Below are 10,123 nucleotides of genomic sequence, written 5' to 3'. Positions count from 1 at the left end.
AAAATAAATAATTTCCAGACTTTTAATTTTCATCAAATATTCATAACTCAAGTTAGGGACCTCCGAATTCGATTCCGGGCATACGTCCAGGTCCAATAATTTGATACGGACCTACCAGGATCGTCAAAGCATGGATCCGGGCCTGTTTACCAAAAATTTTGACCGAAATCAACTAAAATCAACTTTTAAGGCAAATATTCTTATTTTTATTAGTTTTCAATATAAAAGCTTTTCGGAAACCTGCCCGGACTGCGCACGCAAATCGAAGAGGGTAAAAATAAGATTTTTAAGGCTTAAGAGCGCAGATTCGAGTTCTAAAACATAAGATGACCTTTTGGGTCATCACAGCGAGCCGGACCATACCTCAAAAGAGTTTTGAACTCAATAGCTGTAGATGGAGATCCGTTGACCAAATAACAAGTTGTATCGATTGCTTCAACCCAAAAATCCTTTCTAACACATGAGTGTGAAAGCATGCTTCGTGCCCTATCACAAAGCGTTTAGTTCATACGTGCTGCAATAATATTTTATTGTGGGGTTCCTACACAAGTGCGGTATCTCATTATGACCTCTTTGCTGCAGAAATTATTGAACTCAGAATTGAAATGTTCCAACCCATTGTCGGTTCGAAGACGCTTAACTTTTTTTTTCGTCTGCCTCTCAACCATTGTCTTCCATTTAACAAATGTCGGAAATGCCTCCTCTTTTATTTTTAGAAAATACACTCACACCATCTTTGATTAATCATCAATTAAAGTCATAAAATACCTGGCACTACTCTTGGAGGGAAATCTATTTGGACCTCACAAGTCTGAATGTATATAATTTAACTCGTATCTGGTTTTGTGCTCAGCCTTCTTGCTGAACTTTACCCTTGTCTGTTTACCAAACACACAATGCTCACAAACATTCAAAACTTGATTTTTGTACCCATCCAGTAAATTCTGATTGCTCAACAAAGACTATTAATCCCTTGTCACTCATATGACTAAGTCGCAAGTGCCACAACTGAGACTGATTCTTATCACTTTTCCTAGAAGCTACAACAACTTCGCCTTCAACTATACTGGCTTGAAGATGATACAATTTAGAATTCAGTTTACCCTTCATGAGTACCATGTAGTCTTTACACACTTTGAGTATGCCATTTTCGGAGTGAAATCTATACCCTTGCTCATCTAATATCGAAAGAGAAATTAAATTTTTCTTTATCCGAGGAACATGCCAACACTCAATATTTCTGATAATCCATCGAACACTCTCAATCTGATGTTACTAATTCCCTCTACTGGTAATGGATTATCATCTCCCATGTAGATAGTCCCACTCATCTGCTTGTAAGTTGTAAACCAATTCTTGTGTGGACACATGTGGAAAGTAACACCAGAATCAAGAACCCAGGAATCCCTCTTCTCTTTCAGCTTGGAAAAATCTCTCTTGTAGTGACCTTGCTCCCCGCACTCATAACAGTTCTTCTTCCTTGCTCTAGACTTCAATTTGGAAGTTGACTTTTTTCTGTTAAAGTTCTTTTGTTATGTTCTTTCTCTACTCACAAGACCCTCACTCCTCAGTTTTGCTGACTGGAAAGATCTTTTTCAACTCTTTAGATTTTAGTGTATTGTTAACATCTTTCAGTAAAATATTGTCCTTCCCATATAGCAGCATATCGACAAAAGTATCATAAGACGGCGGTAAAGAACATAACACAATCAATGCGTGATCCTCACTCTCAATTTTGATATCCACATTCTTCAGGTCCATTATAATTGAATTAAACTCATTGAGGTGAGTTTCAATAGGTGTAGCTTCATTCATACTGAGATTGTATAACCTTTTTTTCAGGTAGAGGTAGTTTGTCATCGATTACTTAGAATACAGATCTTCCAGCTTCTTCCATGTCGTTCCTGCAGAAGTTTGTTCAGCAATTTCCTGAAAAATACTATCTGTAATGCTCATGAAGATCGCACTCAAAGCCCTCTCCTTCAAGTATGCCTTCTTTATCTCTGTCATCTTTTCAAAAAAATTCTCATCAATTGCCTTCCATAACCCTTGTAATAACGGGGACGATTTCATCCTAATCTTCCATAGACTGAAACTAGAACCCCTGTCAAATTTTTTTACTTCGTACTTCGTTGAAGATGATGAAGACATCTTAACCCTAGATAATATGTAGAAACCCGAATCTTGCTCTGATACCAATTATTATGAAAGATCGTGAAAAATCAACACAAAGATTTAACGAAGTTCGGCTAAGCCTAATCCTCGGGGCATAAGTAGAGAGAGTATTCCACTATGAATGAGAAGAAAAATATAATATAATCTATAGGATCCCCAACTACAACCCCTGCATATAGATCCTAAATAGTACCAAACCTATAAGAGAAAGGTTCCCCAATTTGATAAGGACAATATGTTTTCCTCTCCCAAATCTATTAGGATAATGAATTTTCCCAAACCTATAGGGATTATAGGTTTCCTTAAAATATAAGGAAATAATTCAAGCCACAAAAAACAATAAAGATTTATCTGAAGGTTATAAATTTTCTAGAAACAAAATTTTTAGGTACAATTTGGAAGTTGTAGAAATTAACTAATCATCGGCATCGACAATTGAAAGTAATTTGGTGAAAGTTTAAGCGAGGTTCTTTGCATGTTATATGTGGAGTTTAAGGAGATTAACTGTTTGATTTTGGTGTATAAGTAAGTGAAAGGTGTTTGATAAAGTGCTTCAATGAAATATTTTGAAGAATATCATGTGAAATAATGATGATGCTGTAAGGCTCTCTATTTAGGAGGCACACTTCTCCACCAACATAGAACATCTCCTCCACCGTAACTCCACCCAACGAATGACCACAACTTCCATTTCCTCTTCACGACTAAACCGCCACCTCATCTCACAACCACCACTACTCTGCCGCAAACAACCATCAATAGCTTCTTCCATGGAAGCATTGTCCACCTTCTTCATCAAAACAAAAACAAACCCATTTTAATTTCTTAGAATTTTTTAGGTGAGTCGAAATTCAGAGAATTCATTTTCTCAAAGTTCATAATTCACTTGAAATTTTAAAGGTTAGAGGTTTTGAATTCGAGAATTTCAAATGGTGATTATTGCTTGTGCTCCTTCCCGGTGGTTTCTCTCGATTTTTGGTTGGAGAGTAAAATATTAGGCTAAAGATGGTAATGGGTAAAGAATGATGGAGACCAACAATGACGTGTGCACAAAACTAGATGGGGGAGGCCGGAGGGGCGAAATAGCCATTTTACCCTTTTCATTTTTTATTTATTTGTCTTAATTTAATATTTTCTTACTTAATAGAAAATACTAATTCATGCAGTCACACTCCTAATATGCGTGTATGCCGCACATTTTTTCAACTCAGCCCTTTCATAGCGACATCGACTCGGTCAATGATCAGGGTGTCTAAAATACATATTTTGATGACTGGATGAAACTTCATTTAGTAAAGGGATCGGGATGTCAAATTCAAACAAGTAAAAGTGTCTACCAATCTATTGTCTTTTTAGACAGAAAGATTTGTGCAAATAGAAAAAAACTTAAGCGCTCTTTTATAAACACATAATAAATTGTCAACATAGATAAAATGTCAGTTGGAGCTTCCTTAGAAATAAAGTGCATAAATAATATGCCTTGGCAATAACAAGGCTATTTCTTAACGAGACTCTTAACGGAGGACATATATGATTAATTTTGCGAAGTTCAAGGTCAAATTTATACATTTTTCCAATTGTATTTGCAATTCCATGTAGCAAAGTAACTGGCAAAACTTTCCAGAGGTCTTGTGCTTATAGTTTTTGTAAATTGAACAAGTGTTCATGAATTGCGGCTTCTTTTACAAAGGAGTAATAGTAATGAAATTTAAAAAGAGTTTTGACTGGAAGAGCACAAAAGGATGTATTCATGTACAATGAAGTGAGATTTAGAAGATATCCTTTTACAGCTTAACCATACCCTTTTATTTAATTTTTCAAGATTATCCATTCTTTTACGAGTACTACAAGTGTCTATAGCAGTGATCTGTAATCAAGCAAATATTTTTGAATTTCAATCACGCCGTCTGCCTTTTTTGCTTTATGCATTGGTTTTAAGTCCTTGAGTAGGTTCATATACAAATAGTTAACTGTTTACTCTTGTTTCAAGTTCCATGTGTGACTTATTACTCTAAAAGCCAAAATTTCCAGTTCCAGCAAATTTCGATGAAGAATGTAGACTTTGACTTCAATGTCCTTGTGGCTCCAATATAGCTGATGATTCACACATTTGTTAGAAACTTGTACTATTGATGTATAGGAGAAAATTGGTTTAAATTAAATGATCAAATAATAGCATGGCATGTAGAACCGAATACAGGCGGAAGACGAGTCGAGTCGAGTAAGAACTAAGGCCGGGGACAACAGTCACAGTTGGTATCGGGTAAACCTTAAACCACGAAGGAAGTACGGTCAACAGGAGCATGTCGAATGTTTGTCAACGGATGAAATTTAATGAAGAATATTCTGTAGTATTAAATAGGCAGTCGTTGCAGAGAATTTTGGCGTTCATGCCCTGCTGTTACACATTCATCAATGGCCCCTTCTATTGTCGTTTAAGAGGGGCTTGATCCTAGGATCTTGTTTCCTAGGTATAGCTATAAATAGTGGCTTCAACAACTATTGTAGACACGCGAAATCTTTGACAAAACTTATGCTACACTTTGTTCTCAAGCTAAATAATACAATTTTACTTTCTGTCTGATATTTTTCTTACTCCTGTCCATGGAAGTATTGCTCCCGGAGTCAAGCCTCTTATTTTCTTTGATTTTAATGCTAAGTGTTATTTCTAATTTAATTTATTTATTATTTTGGATCAAATCAGTTTGCTTGTCAATAAATCACGTAACAAATTCAACTATACCGTTTTACGGGTAAATAATTTGGCGCCCACCGTGGGGCATAGACCACTGCGTAATTGAGTTGATCATTGCATCTATTATTAACTCGTTTGATTCCTTGTTTCATAAAAAAAAATCAAAAAATGGCAGCCAACGATGCTAACATCGCACACAAAGTTGAGGCGCATGAAAATCTACCTCAGCATGAAGATTTGATCAGTGACATCCGCAACGAGGGGAACGTAGCAACTCCATTCCTTAGCGGACAATATCCCCGACATGTGCAGGAAACGACTCCCGATGACGCTGAGGAAGAACATGTTGCTGAAATGGTTAGGATCTTGAGATAGAAGCAAAAGGCCATTACGGGCCATCTTCCAAGGCAAGACCACGTCATGACGGAACTAAAACTCACTATCACGCGCTTCCAACAATGTAAATTAGAGAGGCTCAGCTCCTCCCGGCGTTCTGGCAAATCAAACGTCTCAAAAAGTTGACAATAACACCCCGAGAGGTGAGGTTGGCTTCGACAGAGCCGAGGGGACTGGTAGCGGGTCCGGTAATGATCCCTTCAAAACTGAACTCATGAGATTCATGAGGGAAATGAACGAGTAGATGGATAAAAACATGAAAGAGTTCCACGCTCGAATGGATCGAATTTTGGGTGCACCGCCAGTTTTGAAGGGTCCAGATTCGAAGAAGTACACCCAGTTGCATTTAAGCCGAGCGTAGCACCAGAATTGGTTCCAAAATAGTTCAATATCGGATATACCAAAGTACGATAGGACTTCAGACTCTCAGGAGCACATCACAACTTATACAATGGCAGTGAAAGAAAATGACTTAGCCCAACATGAGATTGAGCCGGTTCTGCTGAAGAAATTCAGAGAAACCCTCACGAAAGGGGCCTTGACATGGTATTCACTCCTACCTGAACAATCAATAGATTATTTCAAAATGCTCGTAGATGCTTTCATCAAGGCCCATGTCGGATCCAGGAAGTCCCAAAAGGCGGACATATTCAGAATTGCACAGGGAGAGTCTGAACTGCTGCGTGAGTTAGTAATTAGATTCCAGAAATAAAGGATGTTGTTACCGGTCGTGCCAGATAAATGGGTAGCGGAGGCATTCACTAAGGGTCCGACGCCTCCCGAAAGTTGAAGAAAAGCCTGCTAGAATTCTAGGCGACCACATGGGCGGATGTCCATAACCGTTATGAATCAAAGATAAGGATGAAAGATGATCATCTTGGGTTCTCGACATCAACCAAGGGATGTGTTCGAGACAAAAACCAGGATAAATTCAAAGATGATTTTAATGCAGACCGATGATCTCCTAAGGGCCGGTTCTTGCTGTATGAAAGAGCCGAGGGACGCGATGACAAAAGGGTTCCTGTCCACGGATAAGTTTCCCTCCGATTGAAGAACTGACCGCACCTGGAACAATAGGTCATTGTAAGACAAAGAGGTATCGGGGTCCCGGGAGTCCACTTATCCCAGGTTGTCAGAGTACAATTTCAATGTTAGCATCGTGGATTTGGTGTCGGCGATGAAGAATATCAAAGAAGTGCGATTCCCGAAGCCAATCAGATCTGATCCCAGCCAAAGGAATCCCAACTTATGGTGCGCATATCATGGGACTCATGGCCACATAATTGGGGACATCCGCCACATGCACGGGGAGGTGGAAACACTATTGAATAATGGCCATCTCAGTGTCATGCCCCGACCTCGGAGAGCATGATCGACGCTCAATCGAGATAACCCTGTCGAGCAAGCATGTACAATACCATCTACCCGAACTCACTCATGAATAAAGAGAAGATCTTTTTCATTAATTAGGCAGTGAGGAGATTCATGTGAACAACAACACCAATTCATTATCAGTAGTTTCATCATCTATAAGTTTCAGAATACATACACTTTCCTAGTTTGATGTGGAACGTGTGATGCAGTTACCAAAATTACTAGTTTGACTTTCCCAACACCGACATACCACCCACACAATTTCTACGGAGCCTCTAATAGATACAAAAGAGTACGATGATAGTGCCAGCAACAAGGCCCCGACTATACCTCAAAACATAATACATAAGGACAAAAGATATACGGCCCCGAATGAGGAGGGGCTCACCAAGTCAGTTGGGAAGAGGGTGTTCTGCTATCAACGATCAAAGCCGCCTGCTATAGAACCACTTGCATCCATTAAAGATGCAGCGTCCCCAGCAAAAGGGACGTTAGTACATGTGGAATAGTACTAGTATGAATGACTAAGCACCCTCTTTATAGAATGAATGATAAGGCAAGAATGAACAATCATAAAATCAATGGGAGTCTCAAACAATACCCAAAACATCAAGTTAGGAACAAGACAAGTTTTCAAGTGATTTCCATATTTTAAGTTGGGAGATATTTAGTACCGATATGCCACCGTTTACAATTTCAATTACTATTTCCGACACAGTTACCACCATATGTGCGGCATGACGTCTGATCACGACCCGATCGGCTAGGCCGTCTCATACGAGACATCAACCACAATCACAATTTCAATTTCAATTTCCAACACAATCACCACCATGTGTGCGACATGGCGTCCGATCACGACCCGATTGGCTAGGTCGCCTCATCTGAGAAATCATCCTTTTCTATCAATCATCCCATTCCATACCTCTTTCATATCTTTTTATTTCATTGGCACTAGTGGTCACAATTGTAATATCCCCTTTTTGTATGGCGTGTTGGCCGTATTTCATATTTTATATTTCGTGCTCACATTTTCACTTACAACCATCATCATGAATTTTCAACAACAAGGCGTTTATGTTCAAGACAATAAGCATACATATGAGCAAACAAGAGTCTTAAGTGCATTGAGATTCCTTACACAATTGGCATTAGCTATCATTTGAAATGCAACTTGAAGTCATAGCTTTTAACTAAGCAACCAATACTTTGAACACATTACCAAATAGTAATACAACTTAACAAGAGCATTTGGAATACATATTGAACACAAAAGTCTTTTGACGCAAAGTTTATTCGGAATAATCGATTCATAATGAGTAACTTGAGAATTACAATGACATTGTGGGGGTTCAATTCTAAGGAAAGAGTTTAGCCAACATACATTTCAAAAATCTTAGCAACTTCGATCTATTTAAGAAATATAACAAACTGAGCCAAAAACTAGGAGGATGATCATGGTTCCAGCTCATTTGAGCATTTTATCAAACACTAGGTGTGCATTAAGGTTTCAAGGTCCTCCTATGGTGGATTCCATCATCCCACAAATCATTATCTACCATTTTTAGCTCAACAATCTTCCTACACCCCTTGATAACGCATGTATGCAAAATGAACAACTTCCACACCCAAGAATTTCCTTACTAATTACCTATTTTTTTTTTGTTGAATATCGAAAAGGACCAGTGCGCCCCAAGGCGATACACTCGGCCGAATGAAACCCTTTTCTAACAAATCCTTCAATTGTTCTTTCAGCTCCCTCAACTTGGTTGGTTCCATTCTGTAAGGTGGCATATTCTTGGTTTGAACTATGGCAGGAGTTCCGTGAAGAAGGGAGCCCTCCGGCGAGGTGGAGTGAGTCTGCCGAATCTTTCATATGCGGACCACAGAATGGCCGCATACCCAGACAGGACTGCCCAGTTCCAGAGGGACATTTTGTGGCCCCTTTTGCGCACCGCAGAAGCATTATACGGTCGCATATGTGACCGCAGATTGGGTTCCGGAGCTTCATTTTTCTGGTTTTTATAACCCGGCCCTATTCCATTATATAGACGCTATGGACCATTTCTTAAGTAAAAACCTGGTACTTTGAGAGTAAGAGAGTGCTCTCGAGCTGGGAGAGGGTTCCTCAACAATTTGTTCTTCAATTCTTGCTCAAATCTTGGAAGACTGACAAGGGAAACTCACTAGGTCTTCATCCTAGAGGTAATATTCTACATCCCTTGATAATGCATGCATGCAAAATGAACAACTTTCACACCAAAGAATTTCCTTACTAATTACCTATTTTTTTGTTGAATTTCGAAATTGAGAGTTAGGGTGTAGAATCTTACCTCTAGGATGAAGACCTAGTGAGTTTTCCTTGTCAATCTTCCAATATTTGAGCAAGAATTGAAGAACAAATTGTTGAGGAACCCTCTCCCACTCCAGAGCACTCTCCCACTCTCAAAATACTAGGTTTTTACTTAAGAAATGGTCCATAGCATCTATATAATGGAATAGGGTAGGGTTATAAAAACCAGAAAAATGAAGCTCCGGAACCCAATCTGCGGTCACATATGCGATCACATAATGCTTCTGCAGTCCGCAAAAGGGGCCACAAAATTTCCCTCAGGAACTGGGCAGCCCTGCCTGGGTATGCGGCCGTTCTGCGATTCACATATCGATTCTGCAGTCGCAAAGTGGACCACATAATCTCCTCCCAGAATTCCTCATGCCGATCCTGTGATGCAATCTGCGGCCCGCAAAGCAATTTTGCGGCCGCATAATGGACCACGAAATGGCCCACAAATTTTGCTCAAGTTCCTGCTTCACTTTGCGGCCATTATGTGGCCCGCAGAGTGATCCTGGAGTCGCATAGTGGGCTGCAGAAATGTCCTTTTCTGCCAACATTTTCCTTTAACTCCCTAGCGCACTGATCAACCTAAAATGTCCATACCACGGTCACCAAACATAGTAGCCTACCTCGCCACCATGGAACCTCGGATTTTAGGTAAAATTTTACGGGGCCTTATACTCAGGGAGTTCTTGAGCGACCGAGCCAAGAACAATTACGGCCGCAACCGTGACAACATAGAACCCTCAAAGATAGGGGAAGATCCTCTTCGTCTAACTATCAACACGATTTTCGGATAGAATGAAATCAGTGGTGTAACCTTTTCGGCGGCCAAAAAGACAAAAGTATCGGTAACCCACAGTAAAAGACTCCGGGAAGTCATTGAAGATGACATCACCTTCACGGAAGATGACATCGACGGACTTCTTCTACCGCATAATGATGCCCTGGTAATTTCTCTTAATGTTCTAGATTTTATGATTAAATATGTTTTGGTAGACCCAGAAGCTCAACCAACATCATTCAATAGAGAGTGCTGGAGTAAGCCAAACCAATCAAAAGCATCATTCCGGCAACAAAAACTCCTCGTCGGGTTCAATCTGGCAAGTATGACAACCCGATGGGAGATATTGCTGCCCACGAACACC

Source organism: Nicotiana tabacum, chromosome 2 (genome assembly GCF_000715075.1).
Source record: "Nicotiana tabacum cultivar K326 chromosome 2, ASM71507v2, whole genome shotgun sequence".
Taxonomy (NCBI): Eukaryota; Viridiplantae; Streptophyta; class Magnoliopsida; order Solanales; family Solanaceae; genus Nicotiana; species Nicotiana tabacum.
Note: the sequence above shows the minus strand (reverse complement) of the source record.